General features: G+C 41.9%; 1 protein-coding gene and 1 non-coding gene across 4 annotated transcripts in view; one reads left to right on the plus strand and one right to left on the minus strand.

Moving 5' to 3' along the window:
• The window catches only part of GPBP1 (GC-rich promoter binding protein 1), an 87,460-nt gene extending 82,035 nt beyond the window's left edge, over positions 1–5,425 (minus strand). For 2 of the 3 annotated variants that reach the window (XM_003782748.2, XM_012812136.1), the window contains exons 1-2: positions 5,028–5,301; positions 2,848–3,810 (exon numbers count right to left, since the gene is read on the minus strand). The gene's annotated coding sequence lies outside the window, so the exon portion shown is untranslated. Of the gene's footprint in view, positions 1–2,847; positions 3,811–5,027; positions 5,302–5,322 lie in introns of those variants that run through there. The other variant, XM_023518960.1, reaches the window with a different exon arrangement.
• A 2,130-nt stretch (positions 5,426–7,555) lies between these two features.
• Positions 7,556–7,661, plus strand: LOC111721953. Its single transcript, XR_002770932.1, has one exon. It is a non-coding gene; the product is annotated as a U6 spliceosomal RNA (small nuclear RNA).
• The last annotated feature ends 2,078 nt before the right edge of the window (positions 7,662–9,739 follow it).

The following is a 9,739-nucleotide window of genomic DNA, read 5'->3' on the forward strand; positions in this document are numbered from 1 at the left end:
GCCCCGGCCAAACTGCAACAAAAAATAGCGGGCATTGTGGTGGGCGCCTGTAGTCCCACTCTGGAGGCTGAGGCAAAAGAATCGCCTAGCTCAGGAGTTGGAAGCTGCTATGAACTGTGTGACTCCACAGCACTCTACCAAGGGCAATAAAGTGAGATTCCGTCTCTAAAAAAAAAAGGAAAAGCAGAACAAAGCCAATATGGGTTTAGCTCCTTACCTGTGCAAAGAAGCTATGAGTATATAAGGTATAAACTAAAATCGTATTTTAGTTTTTAACTAACCAAATAGTTATCTCCCAAATAACTAACAGTAAATTCAATTCTCTTAGCTTATTTGCAAACGCCACTATTAGTCTGTAATCAACATCAACCAAAGAACAGCAGTATATGGAAAGAAAAACAAAAATATCAAGGATAATACTCAAAAGAATGAATGAGTAAAATACCTAATACTTAAAGACACAAGAAAGCAGTGTATGTATGACAAAGTAATTAACAGTGTGAGCTGTGGAGTCAGACTGCTTGGATATTTTGTCAAAATTCCAATTCTCTAACCATGTAACTTTCTCCCACTGCCGCCTCCCCAAATTTTAATTTTTCTTACTTATACCACTGTGACTGTAATAGTACTTTCCTCAGAGTGTATTAAGTACTAAGACACTACATATAAAGTACACACAAAACACATGACACCACTGTCTATAAATGTTAGCCTTTATGATTATTATTCTTAGACCTATGGTTTACACCAGAGAGAGAAGAGGAAGGAAAACAGGAATAAGAGTGATAGGAGAAAAAGTTATACTTTTGAAGAAAGAAGTAGTCCAGCAATGCTCCAATTACTAACTAGTAGTTGTATCTACTTCAACTCCCAGACAATAAAATACTGAAAATATTTACCAAACCACTCAATTAAATGTCACTGAACAATTACTGTAAGCAAATTTCACAAACAATTAAAGGATTGAAGTGTATTGTTAAAAACCCTGATCTCAAGTATAATCTTTATCCTGATTACTAGCCTATTACTCTTGCTTACAGTAATAGCATCATGACAATTTAAAAGAAAGCAATCACTTATAAGTGTTATATCGTTCTTTTCTATAAATAAAGGTCATCTGATTCTAGCTCAACTTCTTAATCACATTTATAATACATAATCTCACACAAGTAACTTGAAAAATCACTGAGGAAAGCATAGAATATAGGTTCTCTCAAATGAAAAGGGGAGTAGATCTCACCAATTTCAAAACTCAAGTTGAAAACATAATTACAACTACTACATGAAGATCTAACAGAGAAAACCCATGTAATCTAACTGACTATGGCAGAATTACTGAATTTCCTATTTTAAAGCAGAAAATTTATATTCTTTTAGACTCTACTACCTCTTACTGTGAGCTACCAAGATCCAACAGTTTTGCAAAAAAATTATCTCAAAATAAATGAGCAAATGACAAGTTATTAGACCATCTTTGTAAAGTGTAAAAAAATTACAATCTTTTATCTCAGAAAGATAATTAAATATAATAAATTTTTACTAATTCTAGTTACATCGATGTAGTCATTAATATTGTTTAACAATAAATTTTAGTGTATTTCAATTTTTTATACCATTTACTGTGGGATACATGACAAACTTTACATATGTAAAATGTACACTTTAAGTTTTGACATACGTATACGCTCGTGAAACTTTCAACAAAATCAAGATAATGAATACTTTTCATTCTCTAATCTCATGATCCTTGGTAATTCCTATTTTCCACTCTTCCCCATACTAGCATCTCTCTTTACAAAATACTGAATGCCTATCATTCACTGAAAATATAACTAATAGTAACTAAAAACACCATTCAATCCTAAAAAATGCAAATATTAAATAAAAGTTAATTCTCCCATTGTGGAAAGGAACTTCAATTACAGCAGTTAATATTCACAACTTTTTAAAAAAGTGTTTTTTTTTTTTTTTTTGCCTACCAAATGCAGTCAGTCTAACCAGATTCCTGTATCTTCAATTAATCTCCCCACCCCCAAAAAACTCTACTTAAATACTCCTTTTTATTGGGTTTTCTTTTTGTAGACGTTCTTTAGAAGCTCTGGTTAATAAATCTTTATCATATGTAATTTAAAAAAAAAAAAAGCTTATTTTATAAAGTTAAACCACCATAACCTTCCTGGGATAAAAAAAAAAATGAATATTCATTATTGTCCTAAGTTAATAAGCCTGCTCTACTACTCTCTGTGTCTGTTGCTGGTAATTACTTTCCTTTTGGGTAGTAAAATGTTAATATAGTAAGTTGCACCACAAAACCACTTTAAGCTGTTTCAAAAAGTTAATTTCTACAATGGATTTTAAAATGTCAGGAACAGTTGTATCTGAAGACAGCTATTTTGTGAAATATCAGATTAAAAAACAAGGCCTATATTACAGTTTTAAACAATAACTTCGAACTGAACACTAAACTGCATTAGAATGCAGTTTTAAACTCACACTCAGAATGTAAACTATCAAGACATGTGAAGTATTTGTTCAGTTTTTTCCCACCTTTCTTCCACTCCATGGATCATAAAGCCTAAAATGCTGGGCATATGAATTTAGTTTTTTACTTTAAAAGTACAAAAGTTTTTAACTTAGGACTGTTTGAATCTGAAAAATCCTTAAGTCTTGTGTTCTGCATTTCTATGAAAACAATGGATAACAGTTGTTTTCAGGCTGTCCAGGAAACTGAAGTCAAGCAATATTATTGCAAGAAACTGAAAAGCTTCCAAGAATAACATAGGATAAACTTAACTCTTACAGTTTACAAATGAACATTTGATTTGCTCACCATAATATAGTACTTACAAATTCCAAGAGGACTGCACAAGAAGGTGTTGGTTTTTTCTCTGTAATCTTTATGTTTTCCAGTTTGTTTTTTTATTTTGTATCCTCTGAAATAATATCCAAGTTCTTTGAAGATACTTAACCTATGACTATTTGACATAGAGTTACTTCAAGTCAGCTACCCATACTTCTGTTTTAAAGTTTTCATATGGCTATCTCCAGAATTAGCCAAGTTCCTTGGATTTAAGATCAAGAAGTCTTCTGTGTTATTCCATGTACTTGCCACGGTTGTACTTATCCACTCCAGATGAAATATCCAATTTATGAGCCAAAAAGCAAAAACAAAAAGAAAATTTCACATCTGAAGAGCATTCCTAAATATCATGACATACAGAGACACACATAGCTATCTCAATACTACCATGCTGCTGGGAAACAGCAACATCTTAAATTTGCATGTAAATAAAAGATAAAAGGGAAAAAATTCTGTATTCTTTCAATGTATTCATTTAGAAAAGCTGTCCCATTGTGACATGGAAAGGACTGAGGTCAAAAATTCCTAAAACTTCTAATAAAGGTAAAAATAAACTGCCATGAAACTTCAGCAATATTTAAACAGTCATTTGAAACTGGTGAAACTATTCAGTATACAACTCAAACATATCTTACAGTTTTGGCTGAAGAACACCAACAACAGGGAAGGGGGGGCAAAAAAAAAAATACCACCAGCTGAAATACTTTTAACCAGTTATATAATCCGCTTGAATCAAAAATACTGAAGAAACGCCTGGGTCTCCCTTTAAGTAGTTTGTTCAACTGTTCACTACTATCAATTCACTTCAAAGACGACTCTTGCCAATTTTAATAGACTTCTGGGGCAAAATTATCCAAAAACATTGTAACTCCAATATGGCCACTTGAAATTATCCGGGCCTTTTACACAAAACCTAGAAGATGATCTTCATATCTGAGAAATTCAATCACCTGTAAAAGTTATATAAAAAAACGTAAATTACACACTGAGTTTTAATGTTGAACTAAAAATCAATCAGCACCTCAAAGAGTCAACCTCTAAAGAGAAATTCACATCGGTATAATCCTACAAGTCTGGGAAAGGGTTTTGCCCAACCACCCAAAAAGTATACAAAATGAAAGGACTTCGAGCAGAGGCAGTGAAAAACAGTGGGTGATGATGGTATTATGGAGGGCAAGTGTTGATTTGAACTGCGAAAGGGGTTCAATACAACACTGAGGGATTATATAAGCGCACCTTCTTATACTTCTCAAATATTAAAATTATGAAATTGGCCCACAAGCTTACAAAAGACCTGCTCTAAACAATGGACCAAAGGAAAAAGAATACAGGTGTGCAGCCACCGGAACACTAGTAAATGTAACTTACAGAACGAAAAGTATAAAAAGATGCTCCCTCCAAATTAAAATGTCTAAAAGGGGGAGGCAATATTTCTCCCACTAAGGCCAGAAAGGTGGACAGAAGTGGGGCAAGAAGGTTTCTTAAATTCTCCTCAAGAGGAGACTTTCCCGCTTCTGAGGGCAGCGGGCAGATATAAGGTGTAGATTCCCATTTCCGTGAATTAAGAGAACAGGTTTCTCCCAAAACTGAGGGGGTGGAAAGTACCGGGCCCTCATCGTAAACCACAGAAAGGCCCTCTCCGCAAAAGAGAACAGGACCCCTGAGCCCCCACAAGACTCAGAGAGACGGGGGCGCACTCGCCCCAGTCCACGGCAAGTGCCACGGACCGGGAGAGGCGGGGAGAGCAGGGGCGCCGCTGAGGAAACAACCGAAGGCCACAACTCGGCCTCAACTCCCTCAGCCCTCGGAGAGGTGATGCAAAAGGAGGCGGGCGTGTGCAAGAGGCCCGAGAAAGAGCGAGCGAAGAGGGCGTCGGACTCGTTCCCAGCCTCCGCCAAACACCAAACACCCCCCCCCAGACGCCAAGGCTGAGCCACCCACCCCCTTCCACAACCGCCACCTCCGCTCCCCGCGGCCGAGGGGATACCAGGGGGCCTCTCCGCGCCTCACTCCCCTCGCCCTCCTCGCTTCCCACAGCACCCCCGTCCGCGGGCAGCCTCACACCTCGCGCCGCCAACGCCGCTCCCGACCCCTCAAACCCCAACGCCGACACGGGCAGCCCCCTTCTCCCCCGGACTCCGGCATGGAGCACCGGGAACGGTGTTACCTTCTGCCCCACCAGAGGTGCCCCTGGCCTGGGGGTGCCGCTGCGCTCGATCCCGGGAGGAGGTTTTCGGTACTTTGAATAATCCCCTTTTGCCGCTTTTCCCTCCCCCACAACCAGTCTCGGTCCCAAAATGGCGCCGACCCGATCCGCAATGTTCTGGGCCAAGTCTCGCGAGATCGTGGAAGGTGGCGAGGCGGGGAAAGAACTAGAGAGGTTGAGGAGAAGTTGGGGGGGGGAGGCGGGGCGAGGAAAAGAAGGAGGGAGAAAGGGTGTGGAAGAAGCGGTGCGAACGAACCTACTGGGCGGGGCAGCAGGAAGAGCGCCTCCACCGGAGAACCTTCTGGCCCAAGTAACCGCTCACGCCCCGGTCAGAGAAGCTCCGCCCTCTACGTAGAGCGGCGGGAGGAGGGGAAGAGGGCGTGGTTACGACTGGGGGCGGGGCTTCGAGGAGGCCCGGGAGCAGGGGCGCGCGAGGGGCCGTGGCTCCGCGCGGTGACGTCAGGAGCAGCTGGAGTCGGGGATTACCCCCTGCTGCTGACGTGTAGTTGGTGAACAATCGGGAACGTTCGGTGAAAGGGGGAATTCCCCGCCGCTCCCAAAGGAGCCCCTCCTCCGCCCCTCCCCCCGCCCGGGGCCGCCCTGGAGCCGAGGATGGTAGGGCCGCCGGGAGCGATAGGCGGCCGGTCGGGCTCGGGTGGCGCGCGCTGCGACGTCTTTCCCGGCTCCAAGCTCGGAGGAGCCGCGGCGCGCGCCTCTCGCCTCTCGCCGAGTACCGCGCTCGGGCCCGGGTGAATCGGAGCTGACGCGTCGTCCGCACACAGCCTTGCGCCGGCGGAGCGGCGGCCGTGCTGGCGCGAGAGTGACTGGGCACCCCGAAGCCGTGGATCCGCGAGCGCACGCAAATGCGGAGCGAGTCGGACTTCAGTGGTGTACATGGGAGGCCGGTGGCTGAGGAAACGAGACTCGCTGGGAAACAGACCCAGGTTCTCAAAAGGCAAAAAAATGACTACTAGGTATAATCCTGCTAATGATCATTTTTCTCTCTACTAAAGCTCCGATAGATGAATTATTTCAGCAGAGGTCTCAGAGCCCCCCATAGCCCATACGATTTTTTTTTTTAATGAGTGTCGTGGTATGCCCGGTTGCTTCTCTAATTGTCATACCTTTTCTTTTTATAACGGAAGGCTCACTTTCAAACCGGGGAAGTCCGAATTCCAGGGGAAACAACCAACCGTTTGTTTAGAGGGAACGTGGGGAGAGAGTGTCTTAACGAGGGGAAATCTGGAAAATAAAAGGACAGGTATTTGGCTTTTTGCCCTCTCCCAAGCCGCAAGAACTTCATGCACAGAAACTTTATAGTTCGTTTATGTGCATTATGGGGTTTGTAGTTTAGAGAGCTTTTTCTAAAAGACCCCTGAAAGACTGCTGGAATATAAACTCACCAAAATTTATACTTCCCAACCTTGTATTTAGGTCTTTATTGAGAGATGGCCATTTTGGCGATTAATAATGCCCTAAGGAAAGGGAATGAACGCTTGCTGAACGCCCTATGTTAGGCATTTTAATCCCCGTATGGACCTCTGAGATGGGTAGTGGTTTCTTTTTTTTTTTTTGCAGATGAGAAAACTGGTACAGATTAATGTGTTTACTGTTACACAGTATGGAAACCCGGTGCCACGATTTGTACCAGATTCAACTTTCAACTCAGGTCTATCACACCGCATTGCTGTGGTAGAAGTGGTTTATGTATTGAGAGCAGACCTGCTTATGCTTTTGTTTCTAAGCATAATGTAAACCAGAAAAAAAGGAAGCAGAAAGAAAAAAAAGAATAAAAGAAAAACTCAATAATTTGAACACACACAAATTGTGCTTTTCATATAATTTTTAAAAACTATAAAGTTGAAAAACAAGCAGTAGGCTCGGCACCTGTGGCTCAAGCGGCTAAGGCGCCAGACACATACACCTAAGGTGGCAGGTTCAAATCCAGTCCGGGCCCGCCGAAGAACAATAATGGCTGCAACCAAAAAATAGCCAGGCGTTGTGGCGGGCGCCTGGGGTCCCAGCTACTTGGGAGGCTGAGGCAGGAGACTCGCTTGAGCCCAGGAGTTGGAGGTTGCTGTGAGCAGTGAAGCCACGGCACTCTACCCAGGGGCTCAGCACAAGGCTCTGTCTCAAAAAAAGAAAAACAAGCAGTGAAATGGAAAAACAATTGTACACGTACAAGTGGATTAATATTTTTAATTTAATATTGAATATTTGATTTTCATAACAAATACATATCAAGAGTGCTTAGCTTACAGATGACTAAGGAAAAGACAACCACAGTGGCTCAAAAAACGTAAAGGGCATGAACAAACTAGACACATATTTATAAATATATACTGGGAGAGGAGGATCAGTAATTATATGAAAATAGATTCCTCCTCACCAAAATTCAGAAAAAAATGAAAACTATAATCAAAAGTAGTATGTCACGTTTTATCTAGCAATTTGGCAAGGATTTAAAAAGACTTTAAAACGTAGATGAGATGCTCCCTTGGGCAGCACTAATTGTAAAATTAGAATGATACAAAGAAGATTAGTTTTGCCCCTGGATAAGGATGACAGTTAATGTAAAAATTTTACAAAAAATATAAAAAACAAAACTTACATGAGGATATAAGAAATTGGCATTTATTTGCATTAACCGTATCAAGAATGAAAATCTGTATAGACTTTCTGAAAGATAATTTGACTTTTATAAAAATTTTAAAGTCATTAAAATAAGGTGCTGGGCGGCACCTGTGGCTCAGTGGGTAGGGCGCCGGCCCCATATACCAAGGATGGTGGGTTCAAACCCAGCCCTGGCCAAACTAACAAAAAGCCAGGCGTTGTGGCAGCTACTGGGGAGGCTGAGGCAAGAGAATTGCCTAGGCCCAGGTATTGGAGGTTGCTATGAGATGTGATGCTACAGCACTCTAGCGAGGGTGATAAAGTGAAAATCTGTCTCGAAAAAAAAAATCAAAATATAACAAAAATAAAAAGTAACTTAAAGTAACACACCTGTAATCCTAGTGCCCTGGGAGGCTGAGGCTGGTGGAGTTCAGGCGTTCCAGATCAGCCGGAGCAAGAGCCAGACCCCGACTCAAAAAATAGCCAGGCACTAGGGTAGCTGCTAGTCAGGAGGCTGAGGCAAGGGAATTGCTTAAACCCAAGAGTTTGAGGTTGCTGTGAGCTATGATGCTACGGCACTCTACTGACACTCTACTGGAGGGCAACAAAGTGAGACTGTCTCAAAAAAAAAAGAAAGCCAGGTGAGGTGGCTCATGCCTGCATTCCTAGCCCTCTGGGAGGCCAAGTTAGGTTGTCTGCCTAAACTCACAAGTTCCAGACCATCCTGAGCAAGAGTGAGACACCCATCTCTAAAAATAGCAGGGTGTTGTGGCGAGAGTCTATAGTCCCAGCTACTCGGGAGGCTGAGGCGAGAGAATCACTTAAGCTTAAGAGTTTGAGGTTGCTGTGAGCTATGACACTAGTGCACTCCACTGAGGGTGACAAAACGAGACTCCGTGCCCATAGCACAGTGGTTATGGTGCTGGCCACATGCCCCGAGGCTGGCAGGTTCAAACTTGGCCCAGGCCAGCTAAAGAACAATGACAACTGCAACAAAAAAAATAGCCAGGTGATATGGTAGGCGCTTGTAGACCCAGCTACTTTAGAGACTGAGGCAAGAGAATCACAAGCCCAAGAGTTTGAAGTTGCTGTGAGCTATGACACCACGGCATTCTACCCAGGGTGACAATGAGACTGTCTAAAAAGAAATTTTAAAAGTACATCTATACAATACAATTATTTGAAAAAACAGGGTAAACCTACATACAAACGCATGTTCAATGCTTTATGAGATAAAAGTGTGTGGCAGAGCAATGTGTATACCAAGATCATCACTGTGGTTTTTAAAAAGTATGTTTATATCGGAACGGATAATTCCTAAAAGAATAACTTTTTAATATTCATCGAATCAGTAGGAGTTTTTGCTTTATACCCTGTTATGTTATTTGAATGTGCTATTTTATAATAATTTAATATTTAGAACTTAATTGCCCAAAGATCTGCAACAACTGAGAAGCAGAGTAAAATAGTTGTATCGGAAACATTCTTGAATTCTTCACAATTAAACCTGGTGTCTCTCATTTGTTCCCAATGTAAAGTCTGCTTACTTCTATAAATAATCTACTAATTTCTACCTCTATCTTGGTCCTCCAAAGATGTCCAAGGCCTTCCTCATCATCCTCATATAATTATTATACTAGATTATAATTGCTTAATTAATGTATTTTTTTTTTTTGAGACAGAGTCTCACTTTGTCGACCCCTGTAGAGTGCTTATCATAGCTCATAGCAACCTCAAACTCATGGCTTATCAGATTCTCTTGCTTCAGCCTCCCTAGTAGCTGGGACTACAGGTGCCACCTACAACGCCCTGCTGTTTTTAGAGATGAGGTCGTCTTCTGGCTCAGGCTGATCTCTAACTTGTGAGCTCAGGCAATCCACTCGCCTCGGTCTCCAGAGTGCTAGGATTACAGGCATAAGCCATTGTGACCAGCCTTTTTTTTTTTTTTTTTGAGACCGTCTCAAGCTGTCACCCTGGGTAGAATGCTGTGGCATCATAGCTCACAGCAACTTCTAACTTGGTCTCAAGCGATCCTCTTGCCTCAGCTTTTCTATTTTTAG

This window comes from Otolemur garnettii, unplaced genomic scaffold (genome assembly GCF_000181295.1).
Source record: "Otolemur garnettii isolate 467f Iridium unplaced genomic scaffold, OtoGar3 scaffold00005, whole genome shotgun sequence".
NCBI classification, from domain to species: Eukaryota; Metazoa; Chordata; class Mammalia; order Primates; family Galagidae; genus Otolemur; species Otolemur garnettii.